Below are 12,640 nucleotides of genomic sequence, written 5' to 3'. Positions count from 1 at the left end.
GGGGTGGGTGTGCTGAAAGTGGAGAGACAGCAGCTGTCGAAAAAAAGTCAAAAACCTGATCCAAACACTAAAGTTCCAATGCATCATCAATGATTAAAGTCCACAGATCTGTAATGCTCATTACTTCTATCGGCAACTATCTCAGCAAATTTTACACAACACTGTAAAAGGACAAATTCAACCTAAATAAAACCATGCCAAGACTAACCAGTCAATCTGCAGCACTGATCAAGGCAATTCTTTCCACAAATGTGAAATGTACTGATTTTTAATTTAAAACACTTTTTTTTTTGATTGGTGACTCTGTCAAGGGTTTAACTGAAAACTATCAAAAAGAAAATGGGGAAAGGGAGTCAAAGAAACTGCTTTACGCAGAGGGCTGTTGCAGCACGGAATGCTTTGCCACAAAGAGCTCTTGAGACAGACTGTTGCATCTTTCAAGGGAACACTGGATAAATACTGAAGCAGAGGAAAAGATAGGCCAAGATGGGGAGAGGAAAGTAGTGGGATTAGTTTTGGATTGCTCGGCAACGTCAGCCCACACACAAGGGCTGAATGGCCTGTTGCAGCACTATAAACTTCTATGGCTAAGTGTAGCACTCCCTACAGCACTCCGTTCTAAAGCCCTGCTTACTACAAGCCTCAACCATGCTTTCGGTATAACCTACAACAATAACTACCTTGTAAAGGATGTTTTTGTGCATTTATCTTGCCCAACTGAAGCTAAATGATGTCCCAAGAACTCAGCTGTTCCAAGTATGATCTATTTAAGAATTTCTTCCATTGCTTAAACCGCTAACCTCTGCCCTCATGCCAAGTTTTTGCACTGTGATCAATAGGAACACAATAGGTCAACAGTATGAACACAAAGAGGCAGCTCCTGAAATAGCTCTGCACTGTACAATCTTGAAAATTCTGAAGGTTTGTTTTTAAAACCGAGTTTGATTTCTTCAGTTTCAACCTTTAGAACCTTTGTCCTGTGATGATCTTCCCTTCATCCACAGTGTCCCACTGCATACCCATTATTTCCAAAAATGGATAACTCTTTCAGACCCATTCTCTCCTATAGAAACATAGAAAATAGGAGTAGGCCATTCGGCCCTTCAAGCCTGCTCCGCCATTCATTATGATCATGGCTGATCATCCAACTCAGTAACCTGTTCCCACTTTCGCCCCATATCCTTTGATCCCTTTAGACCCAAGAGTTATATCTAACTCCTTTTTGAAAACATACAATGTTTTGGCCTCAACTGCTTTCTGTGCTAGCGAATTCCACAGACTCACCACTCTCTGGGTGAAGAAATTTCTCCTCATCTCAGTCCGGAAAGGTTTACCCCATATCCTTAGACTATGACCCCTGGTTCTGGACTCCCCCACCATTGGGAACATCTTTCCTGCATCTACCCTGTCAAGTCCTGTTAGAATTTTATGGGTATAATCTAATCACAAGCTTGATCTCATCTAATCAATACTTCTACTCTTGTTCAGCCTTAGTGGTGCTTTTCATTAAAGGCATTGGCTCTACAACTTAATCATATAGCATAGTAGGAGGCCATTTGGCCCATCATGTCCATTCCAGCTCTTTGAAAGAGCTATCCAACTGGTCCCACTCCTCCTGCTGTTTCCCCATAGCCCTGCAATTTTCTCCCCTTCCCCAATTCCCTTTTGAAAGTTACTGAATCTGCTTCCATCATGTTTTCAGGCAATGCATTCCAGATCATAACTCACTACATCAAAAAATTATCGCCCCTCTAATTCTTTTACCAATTCCCCCTTGCCAGTGGAAACAATTTCTCCTTATTTATCAAATTCCTTCATAATTTGAACACATTAACCTTTGGAAAAAATCTTCTAACCACTGTGTTGGTTTCAAATAAGTTTAACGATTAAATATTTTAGCAGTTCTATAACACCAACTATTGCAAGACCCTTTCCCACCTAAACTTTGAAGCACCTCACAAAGAAGTCGTTATCTTGCTTATATTGTGGGACTTCCAATATTGGGGTAAAAATCGTACAAAGTTTTGGGAAACCACGCTATCAAATCTAGCATTAGTTGCACTCCAGAAATGAACGGAAGCTTTACTGTTTCAACATCTTATTACAGAAAGGATGTAATTGCACTAGAGAGAGTACAAAGGAGATTTACGAGTGTGTTTCCGGGACTGGAAAAATGCAGCTATGAGGAAAGTTTGGATAGGCTGGGGTTGTTTTCCTTGGAACAGAGAAGGCTGAGGGGAGACCTGACTGAAATGTAAAAAATTTTGAGGGGCCTGGATAGTGTGGAGGTGAAGGGTCTATTCACCTGAGCAGAGGTCAGTGACTAGGGGGCATAGATTAAAAGTGATTGGTAGAAAAATTAGAGGGGAGACGAGGGAAAGCTTTTTCACCCAGAGGGTGGCGGGGGTCTGGAATTCACTGCCTGAAAGAGTAGTTGAGCCAGAAACCCTCTACTCCAGGATATGCACCTCAAGTGCCATAATCCTCAGGGCTACGGACCAAATGCTGGAAGGTGGGATTAGAATGGCTGGATCATTTTTCAGCCGGCACAGACACGATGGGCTAAGTGGCCTCTTTCTGTGTCTTAAACTTTCTATGATTCCAAGGCCACAACTTGGTTAACCAAATATCCATGCAAATCATACAGCCCCATTTTATACTCTACAATGGGAATCAGGGAGAAAACTCTCTGCTGGTTAAAGTCATACCTAGCGCAAAGGAAGATGGCTCTGCTTGTTGGAGGTCAATCATCTGAGCTCCAGAACATCACTGCAGGAGTACCTCAGGGTAGTGTCCTAGGCCCAACCATCTTCAGCTGCTTCATCAATGACCTTCCTTCAATCATAAGGTCAGAAGTGGGGATGTTCGCTGATGATTGCACAATGTTCAGCACCATTCACGACTCCTCAGATACTGAAGCAGTCGTGCAGAAATGCAGCAAGACCTGGACAATATCCAGGCTTGGGCTGATAAGTGGCAAGGAACATTTGCGCCACACAAGTGCCAGGCAATGACCATCTCCAACGAGAGAGAATCTAACCATCTCCCCTTGACATTCAATGGCATTACCATCACTGAATCCCCCACTATCAACATCCTAGGAGCTACCATTGACCAGAAACTGAACTGGAGTAGCCATATAAATACCATGGCTACAAGAGCAGGTCAGAGGCTAGAAATCCTGCGGCGAGTAACTCACCTCCTGACTCCCCAAAGCCTGTCCACTATCTACAAGGCACAAGTCAGGAGTGTGATGGAATATATAAATAAATATGTATCCCAGTCTCATTCACCTGTCACCATGTGCTTGCTGACCTGTACTGGCTCCTGGTTCACCAAAGTGATGTAGGTCACTTGCCTGGATGGGTGCAGCTCCAACAACACTCAAGAAGCTCGACACCATCCAGGACAAAGCAGCCCGCTTGATTGGCACACCATCTACAAACATTCACTCCCTCCACCACCGGCGCACAGTGGTAGCAGTGTGTTCCATCTACAAGATGCACTGCAGCAACACACCAAGGCTCCTTAGACAGCACCTTCCAAACCCGCGACCTCTACCATCTCGAAGGACAAGAGCAGCAGATGCATGGGAACATCACCACCTGCAAGTTCCCCTCCAAGTCACACACCATCCTGACTTGGAACTATATCGCCGCTTCTTCGCTGTTGCTGGGTCAAAATCATGGAACTCCCTTCCTAACAGCACTGTGGGTGTACCTACCTCACATGGACTGCAGCGGTTCAAGAAGGCAGCTCACCACCACCTTCTCAAGGGAAATTAGGGATGGGCAATAAATCCTGGCATAGCCAGTGATGCCCACTTCCCATGAATGAATAAAAAAAATATTGAAGCAAAGAAATTCAAACTTTGAATTAATCAAACCCATTGAATATTTTCCACCCAGTGCACATGCCCCCCAACACTCCTGCATCCCTACTTTAACATTATTTCCCTCTCTCCAATAACTGAGATCCGTAACAAATTCATAATCTCAGGAATGGCGTCAAAGAGAAGCATCAAGCTTTGGTGAACCAGGAGCCAGTACAGGTCAGCAAGCACATGGGTGACAGGTGAATGAGACTGGGATACATATTTATTTATATATTTTATTTAAAATTGTTATAATTACACATGGATTACAGACGTACACCAAAGCGTTCTTCACATGACACTCTTTTTTCAAAACTTAACATTGCTGGGATCCTCCCACCACCGACAATATGGTGTCAGCTACCCAGAGTGTCATTGCTAAAAAGTGTTCAGTGTACAGTAGCAGTAATTACATTTTAGCAAATTACAGGAATCTGATGGCTTCAAAGACCTCTGGGATATTCCCCTCCACTGCGGAGCCACTAGAGTCGGAGTGCTACTTTAAAAATCTATGGGGAAAACTATCAGCAGAGTATGCAGATATTCACTACATTCAGGGCACTGTGTAGGAACCAGCATCACTGGAAACTGCAACACTAGTTGTTTATCAGTGAGTGACAGCTGCTGCCCAACGTCAAAGCAGTGTGAGTATTTCACTGAATGAACACAGGACTCAGAACACACAGACATTTCACAAACACAGTACAAGAGAACTACTTTGCAACTCTAAAGCAAAAGAATGACAAAGAGGTAGAAGCCCCATAAGAAAACAATAAGCAAGCCACAAGGAGACAATTTTCAGAAAATGTACAGACCACATCAAACTATACGCTGAGTCTATGAAGTCCAAGTGCATTCTAAGAGTTTAGATGCATTTATAATAATGCCAAAGCTATATTTTAAGGAACAATGTGCACTCTTGTGAATGTTCAGCAATCATATGCAGGTCTCCCGCAAGCCTGCTATAATAGAGACAGTGCTGTTCTGAGGTATTTTTACAAGGATTGAAATTTATTCATAAAACTTTCCATTGTGAGAATGGCAACACGAGAAAGGCAAACATGCTACTTGAGTGCTTGTATAAAACAATACTGATTTATCCAGTAACTGGCATTGGTCCTGGTCCACTTCATTTCAAAACAAAAAGGGAGCAAGACAGTGATCTGGTTCTCACCCACACTAAAGTATAACAATTTGCCTTTATATAGGGCCTTTTCCATAATAGAACGTGCCAAGGCACTTCACAAACAAAGTTTGACACCATGCCACATAGGGAGATGTTAAGATAGGTGGCCTAAAGCTCAGCCAAAGAGGTAGATTTCATGTAGTTTCTTAAAAGAGAAAATCAAGGTAGACAGGCAGAGAGACTTAGGGAGGGAATTCCAAAGCTTAATAAACAGGCAGCTGAAGGCATGGCCGCCAATGATCATGTGATTAAAATCAGAGGTGCACGAGCCAGAACGGGAGGGATGCAGAGATCTTGAAGGGTGTGAGGCTGGAGGAGGCTACAGAGATAGGGAGGGCAAGGCCAGGAAAGGATTTCAAAACAAGAATGAGAATCTTAAAAAACTGGCACGTTGCCAGACCAGGAGTCAATGTAGGTCAGCGAGAGTAACGGTGCAGGACTTGGTGCGAGCTCGGACACAGTAAGCAGAATTTTGGATGAGTTCAAGTTTTCATCTTTCCTTTCTCCCTCACCGGCATAAGTAGTAATTATTGGGGTACAGCTCCATGGACCTTTGGCACTCTGCCTATGTGGCTACATACGTTAGTCTAGACAGTACCAGCAAGCTAGTTGACCGTGGAGAGCATCACAGATCTCTCCTTTCGAGGGGAGGGGGAGCCCCCTTGAATAGCGATTAGACGCAGGAAACCTGGTTGCTTTGTCTCTGCCGACCCAGAGTGGGGTACAGGGATCAGTTTGAGCTCTTATCTGTATAGCTCAGTGTTACACCAGACAGTGCCTGTACTAGTAATAGAAACTTTCCTCTTCTGACCAACAAGTAACCACTTTGTGCCCAAGGCATTCAGTATTGCTGTTGGTGCTTCCATAGGTGCAGTGTCGCACAGGTTGAAGGCACTGTCCTGCCCTTATTGCCTCACGTCATATGCCTACATTGGCTAAATGAATGTCTAGAAATCTTTGGAGACAGGGTTGGGTCACTGCTTCAGGCCTCCCCAGGACCGAAACTAGGAATAAAGCACAGAGCAAGTCCCCAGCAACAATGTGCATCCAATCACTCTGGGATGTAGCACATTGCTGGCTCCCCAATACCCTACACTCCCCATATTTGTTTAATTGCAGGAGCTGTCAGAGAAACAGTAGTTCTTTGACCTAAATTGACAGCGGGTGCGGTTAATCTACAAAACAGAAACATTTACAACACAAAACATTCACGTATAGGCCAGCAGAGACCAGCTGGGCCATGTGGATATTTTCTGTGCTGTAGACTCTATGGAACATGTCATTCTCTGAACAGGAAGACAAACACAAAAATATGGGAGGCCATTCAGCCCTTTGATCCTGTTCCACCATTCATCTGGATCTCAGCTGATCTGTATCTTAACTCCAGTTTACCCACTTTTGCTCCATGTCCCGTGATTCCCTTACCCAACAAATATCCATCACTCGAATCCTGAAAGCTCCAACTGATACCCAGCATCCATAGTCTTTTAGCAGGGAGAATTCACATTTCCAGCTACCCTTTTGTAAAAAAAAAGTACTTTCTGATTTCCCCCCGAATGGTCCAGCTCAAATTTTAAGCTTCTGCCCCACCAGAGGAAATAGTTCCTCTCTATCTACCCTATCAAATCCTTTAATCATCTTAAACACCATGGTCAGATCACACTCCCAATCTTCAAAACTAAGGTGATACAATTACTTTTAAGATCTGCTGGGGGCTTGGAAAGGGTAAATGGATAACACTAAAAACAAAGTCAGCTCCCATTCTGAAGCAGCCAAAACTTCACCTCATGATTTCACATCCCAAGAATGTGCACAAGCCACTACAAACCAGCACCAGCATTCCACAGCATCCCAATAAAACTGCCCAGGGGAAGACTCAAAACTCATGGAAAAAAACCTTTTAGCTCACAATCAATATTATTTTAAATAACTGTTCCACATAAATATCTCAAACAGTCCTGTAGAAGGGAAAGAAACGAAAACACACACTCGGCATTAGATAAAACTGCGAAACCTAAAACTCAAGACACAAAATGGGAAAATGATAAGTTTGTGATTTTTTTTATTCATGAAGCCTGTTTGGCAATTTAAATGTAGCTGAATCAGGCAAAATACAGCTCAACAATTTAATGAAAACGCTCCTTCGATTAACACACAAAAGAAAACTTAAAATAAATCCACCTGTTCAACCACATTTTGTTCTCTGTTTCCTTTTCTCCCCCTACGTCAGCATTGCAACAAAAACAAGATTTATTTTGTCACCCAAGGGGGGAATCCCTTCTTCACTCTGCTGATCTATCAGGAAGCGATCACAAAAAAGAGCAGCATGCATTTGATTCAGTCTCATTCAATTAACACTCCTCAACTCTGCGAATGAATGATGCCTTCTAAGTACATATACAGTCAGTACATCGTTTCATTTGGAAGACGAAGAGATTTCAGAGAGGGCCCCTCTCCAACAGCTGCTCCTGAAACGTGGAGCTGTGAATGGGGGATTTATCAGTTAAGTCAATGGGTTCTCAGGCCTTTCTGCTCCCCATCCTAAATTACTGGAGTGAGGGGGAGCAGTGGGGCTTGTGGTGAGAGACTGAGTGACATGCAGCTCGAGCACACTCCAATCTGCCAGCTCACCACCTGGGGCAGGTCAGCCTTGGTGAAGGAACATGGTGAGCAATTTACCCAAATAACCCTCCTTTCCCTTTCTCTTCCCACTGGTTCTTAACCACCTCTTCTCCCCAACCCCCCATTGTACACTGACTGCCCCCCTCGCCCCCCCCAATGTCCCGAACCCCCCCTCGCCCTCCCCAAAACCCCTACCTCACCCTAAACCCCGACCTGTCCCTCTCCCAATACCCCGATCCCCCCCTCTCCCAGTACCCCAAGCCCCCAACTCACCATAAATCCAAACCCGCCCCTCCCCCAGGGTCCCGAACCCCCCCCCTCGCCCAGGGCCCCAACCTCCCCCTCGGCCAGTGCCCCGACCTTCCTCCTCCCCTCACCCAGTGCCCCGACACCCCCTCCCCTCACCCAGTGCCCCTCCCCGACCACCCCTCCCCTCACGCAGTGCCCCTCCCCGACCACCCCTCACCCAGTGCCCCGACCCCCCCTACCCTCACCCAGTGTTCCGACCCCCCCTCCCCTCCCCTCCCCTCACCCAGTGCCTCTCCCCCGACCCCCCCCTCATCCAGTGCCCCGACCCCCCCTCCCCTCACCCAGTGCCCCGACCCCCCCACCCCAACCCCTCCCCTCACCCAGTGCCCCGACCCCCCCTCCCCCCCCACCCCGACCCCTCCCCTCACCCAGTGCCCCAACCCCCCCCTCCCCTCCCCCCACCCAGTGCCCCGACCCCCCCTCCCCTCCCCCAGTGCCCCGAGCCCCCCCTCACCCAGTGCCCCACCCCCCCTCCCCCCTCCCCTCCCCCAGTGCCCCGAGCCCCCCCTCACCCAGTGCCCCACCCCCCCTCCCCCCTCCCCTCCCCCAGTGCCCCGACCCCCCCCCTCACCTCACCCAGTGCCCCCCCCTCACCTCACCCAGTGCCCCCCTCCCCTCCCTCACCCAGTGCCCCGACCCCCCCCTCACCTCACCCAGTGCCCCCCTCCCCTCCCCTCCCCCAGTGCCCCCCTCCCCTCCCCTCACCCAGTGCCCCCCTCCCCTCCCCTCACCCAGTGCCCCCCTCCCCTCCCCTCACCCAGTGCCCCGACCCCCCCTGCCCTCACCCAGTGCCCCTCCCCTCCCCTAGTGCCCCGAGCCCCCCCCTCCCCTCACCCAGTGCCCCGAGCCTCCCCTTCCCCCGTGCCCCCCCTCCCCTCCCCTCACCCAGTGCCCCGAACCTCCCCTCCCCCCACCTCCCCTCCCCTCACCCAGTGCCCCGAGCCCCCCCTCACCCAGTGCACCACCCCCCTCCCCTCACCCAGTGCCCCTCCCAGTGCCCCGACCCCCCCTCACCTCACCCAGTGCCCCCCCTCCCCTCCCCTCCCCCAGTGCCCCCCTCCCCTCCCCTCCCCCAGTGCCCCCCTCCCCTCCCCTCCCCCAGTGCCCCGACCCCCCCCTCACCTCACCCAGTGCCCCCCCTCCCCTAGTAACCCCCCTCCCCTCCCCCAGTGCCCCCCTCCCCTCCCCTCGTGCCCCCCTCCCCTCCCCTCCCCTCCCCTCCCCCAGTGCCCCCCTCCCCTCCCCTCGTGCCCCCCTCCCCTCCCCTCCCCTCCCCCAGTGCCCCGACCCCCCCCTCACCTCACCCAGTGCCCCCCCTCCCCTAGTAACCCCCCTCCCCTCACCCAGTGCCCCGAGCCCCCCCTCCTCACCTCACCCAGTGCCCCCCCCTCCTCCCCTCCCCTCGCCCAGTGCCCCCCTCCCCTCCCCTCGTGCCCCCCTCCCCTCCCCTCCCCTCCCCTCCCCTCCCCCAGTGCCCCGACCCCCCCCTCACCTCACCCAGTGCCCCCCCTCCCCTAGTAACCCCCCTCCCCTCACCCAGTGCCCCGAGCCCCCCCTCCTCACCTCACCCAGTGCCCCCCCTCCTCCCCTCCCCTCGCCCAGTGCCCCGCCTCCCCTCCCCTCACCCAGTGCCCCGACACCCCCTCCTCTCCTCAGCCAATACCCCGAACCCCGCCTCACCCAGTGCCCCTCCCCTCCGATAATTAGCCGCATCACCCGGCCATACCTGTGCGGTGTCGGGCCCCAGGCTCTGCTTGCTGGGCTCAGGGAGTGGAGGCCGCCGACTCTCGCGCTCCTGTCGCTGCCACCGCTCGCGCGCTGCCGATGCTCGGTGCGCGCGCCCGCTCCCGGACCCGCGCTCGGCGCCGCAACAGTCCGACGGGAGCGCGCGTGCAGACCGGAAACCGGCCAACTCCACTCCATACAGGGGAGTCAATCTCGTGCAACTCCCCCCATTTAGATGCCATTTAGCTGTATCCCATTTTATTTATCATTTAGGTTTACGTGCGATAGTGTCTGGGATATTTAAGAAACAGAAGTGGTCTGATCTCTGCCCCACCGGGTTAACCTCCCTCCTAAAGAATGGACTGGACCATTGCCAAAACACAGCAACCGGAAGTGTCGTCATCGAAAGAGGGGGGAATTCTTTTTCCAAAATAAACTAATTAACGAGATTAGAAAGGATAGCAGCGGCTCCACTGCGCATTTATTGTCTTTTTGCCGCGCCGTTGATCTAAATTTACGAAAATTATCTTTAAACCTGGATGGATGGAGTCCTAGGGCGCATGTGCGGCGCGGTGCATCCTGGAGGTTGTAGTTCTCTGGTTAACATCAAGTCAACAAAAAGTAATTTGCTTTTATTAACATAACGTGTCAGGTAGACACCATCATGACCTTCACAGACCTGTGCGGAATGGCTCAACATGGCGATCCAACTATGAAGCCCCTGAAAGTAAGGTTGAGGCTATATGATGGCACCATGCTAGTGCCAAGAGGACACGTTATTCTGAGAGCCCAATGCAAGCACTGAGAGCAAGAGCAAAAATTTGGAGTTCCAGATCATAGACAACAAGCAAAAGCCACTCATCTCAGGCGGAGCAAGTCTAAAGCTAAAGAGATTTGCAACGTGTCGCAGCACACTAAACCATTGACCACAGAACAGATCCCAGAGGAGTACAACAATGTATTTACAGTAATAAAAACAAGAAATGCTGGAAATACTCAGAAAAAGGGTCACTGACCTGAAATGTTAACTCTGCTTCTCTTTCCACAGATGCTGCCAGACCTGCTGAGTATTTCCAGCATTTCTTGTTTTTATTTCAGATTTCCAGCATCTGTAGTATTTTGCTTTTATTTTAATGTATTTACAGGTTTAGGATGCCTTCCTGGAGAATATCATCTCAAAGTAGATGAGAGGTAAGACCAATTCAGCATCTGCTGAGGAAAGCTCCAGCTGCCCTCAAGGCCAGCGTGAAAGACAAGATAGAAGAGCTGGGAAAGAAGGGAGTAATCAAGAAAGTGACAACCCCTACAGAATGGATTAGCAAGTAAGCAATGAAGCAACCTGGAAAGCTGAGAGAATGCATCGACCCAAAGGATCTAAATAAAGCTCTGAAGAGATGCCAACCATCGAAGGAATTTTACCACAACTATCAAAGGCAAAAATCTTCACTACCCTAGATGCAAAGGATGGTTACTGGCAAGTGAAGCTGAATGAAAGCAGCAGTTTTCTAACTACATTCTGGAGGCCGTTCGGGAGATACAGATGGTTGTGCACGCCGTTTGGCAATTCCACGGCTCCAGAGGAGTATCAACGCAGACAGCATGAGATAGTTAGTGATTTTCCCGGAGTGGAAGCTATAGTGGATGATCTGCTAGTTTATGGATGTGGAAACTCAATGGAAGAAGCCTGACCATGATCAAAATCTAGTGCGACTATTAAACAGAGCACACCAGAACCTGAATCTGAACAAGAAAAAATTGCAATTAAAGATGCCCAAAGTCAAGTACATAGGTCATGTACTGACAGCAAAAGGTCTTCGCCTGGATCCCGAAAAGGTGAGAGTGTGAACCATTATGCCAACTCACTGCCAAGGACGTGCAGTGGTATTGGGGCACAGAACAAGAACCAGCGTTCACTAAAATCCAGCAACTAGTAACGGCAACGCCAGTGCTGAAATACTGTAATGTAAATGATGAAGTCACTCAGCACTGTGACACTACCGAGACAAGATTTGGAGCAACTCTAAAGCAGCAAGAACAACAGGTTGCATTTGCATCTAGGGCGTTAACACAAACAGAATGACGCCATGCTCAGATCGAGAAAGAGTACCTGCCCATTGACTTTGTGAACATTTTCATCAATATCTACTTGGAAGAGACAAAGTGACAGTCGAGTCTGTGGAAGGCAAGAGAAGTGCTCTACTGGCCAAACATGAGCAATGAAATCAAGGGCCACATCAGCCAGTGCAGTGCATGTAACGTTCCAAGCTAAGCAAGCTAAAGAGCTGCTGATGAAACATGACATGGACCATGGATGAAGCTGGGAATAGACCTCTTCACTCTCGCAGGAACTAATTATCTTGTCGCCGTAGACTACTATTCTGACTACTGGGAGGTAGATCAGCTGACCTCAACGACTACCGGTGAGATTGTAGAATGCCTGAAAGCACACTTCAGTGGTTATGGCATTCCGGACATTGTGATGAGCAACAATGGCCCTTAGTTCACGAGTGAAGAATTCAGCCGCTTCATAAAGGATTGGGAAATTCAACACCATACATCATCGCAGTGAAAATCACCAAAGGAATCATAAAGAAATCGAGCAAATCCAGCACAGGTGTATACAAGGCAATCCTCGAGTGGAGAAACACACCTATTGAAGGCATGGAAAGTAGTCCGGTACAAAGACTAATGTCATGCCGCACCCAAATTACTCTTCCAATAGCAAAAAAGCTATTGAAGCCAGAAGTAGTAACAGGCATGAGTGACAAAATCAAGGTGAAAGGGCAGAAAGCCAAATTTCATTTTGACAAAACTGTCAAAACCATTGCCAGAATTGAGCATTGGAGAGCCAGTCAGGGTAAAAACCTTCAACGTTCTCAACAACAGTCAGCCCAAGTGGCTACTTGGGACTTGCATGGATCAGT

The 12,640-nt window shown here is 49.0% G+C and overlaps 1 protein-coding gene across 4 annotated transcripts in view; it reads right to left on the bottom strand.

The window, feature by feature from the left end:
• Positions 1-9,883, bottom strand: part of LOC137378698 (granule associated Rac and RHOG effector protein 1-like) — a 193,619-nt gene extending 183,736 nt beyond the window's left edge. For 2 of the 4 annotated variants that reach the window (XM_068049044.1, XM_068049042.1), the window contains exon 1: positions 9,718-9,882. The gene's annotated coding sequence lies outside the window, so the exon portion shown is untranslated. Of the gene's footprint in view, positions 1-7,241; positions 7,356-9,717 lie in introns of all 4 variants that reach the window. The other 2 variants (XM_068049043.1, XM_068049046.1) reach the window with 2 other exon arrangements.
• Between the last annotated feature and the right edge of the window lie 2,757 nt (positions 9,884-12,640).

The sequence above is a fragment of the Heterodontus francisci genome, chromosome 17, assembly GCF_036365525.1.
Source record: "Heterodontus francisci isolate sHetFra1 chromosome 17, sHetFra1.hap1, whole genome shotgun sequence".
Taxonomy (NCBI): domain Eukaryota; kingdom Metazoa; phylum Chordata; class Chondrichthyes; order Heterodontiformes; family Heterodontidae; genus Heterodontus; species Heterodontus francisci.
Note: the sequence above shows the minus strand (reverse complement) of the source record. Positions and strands in the feature narration are given on the sequence as shown.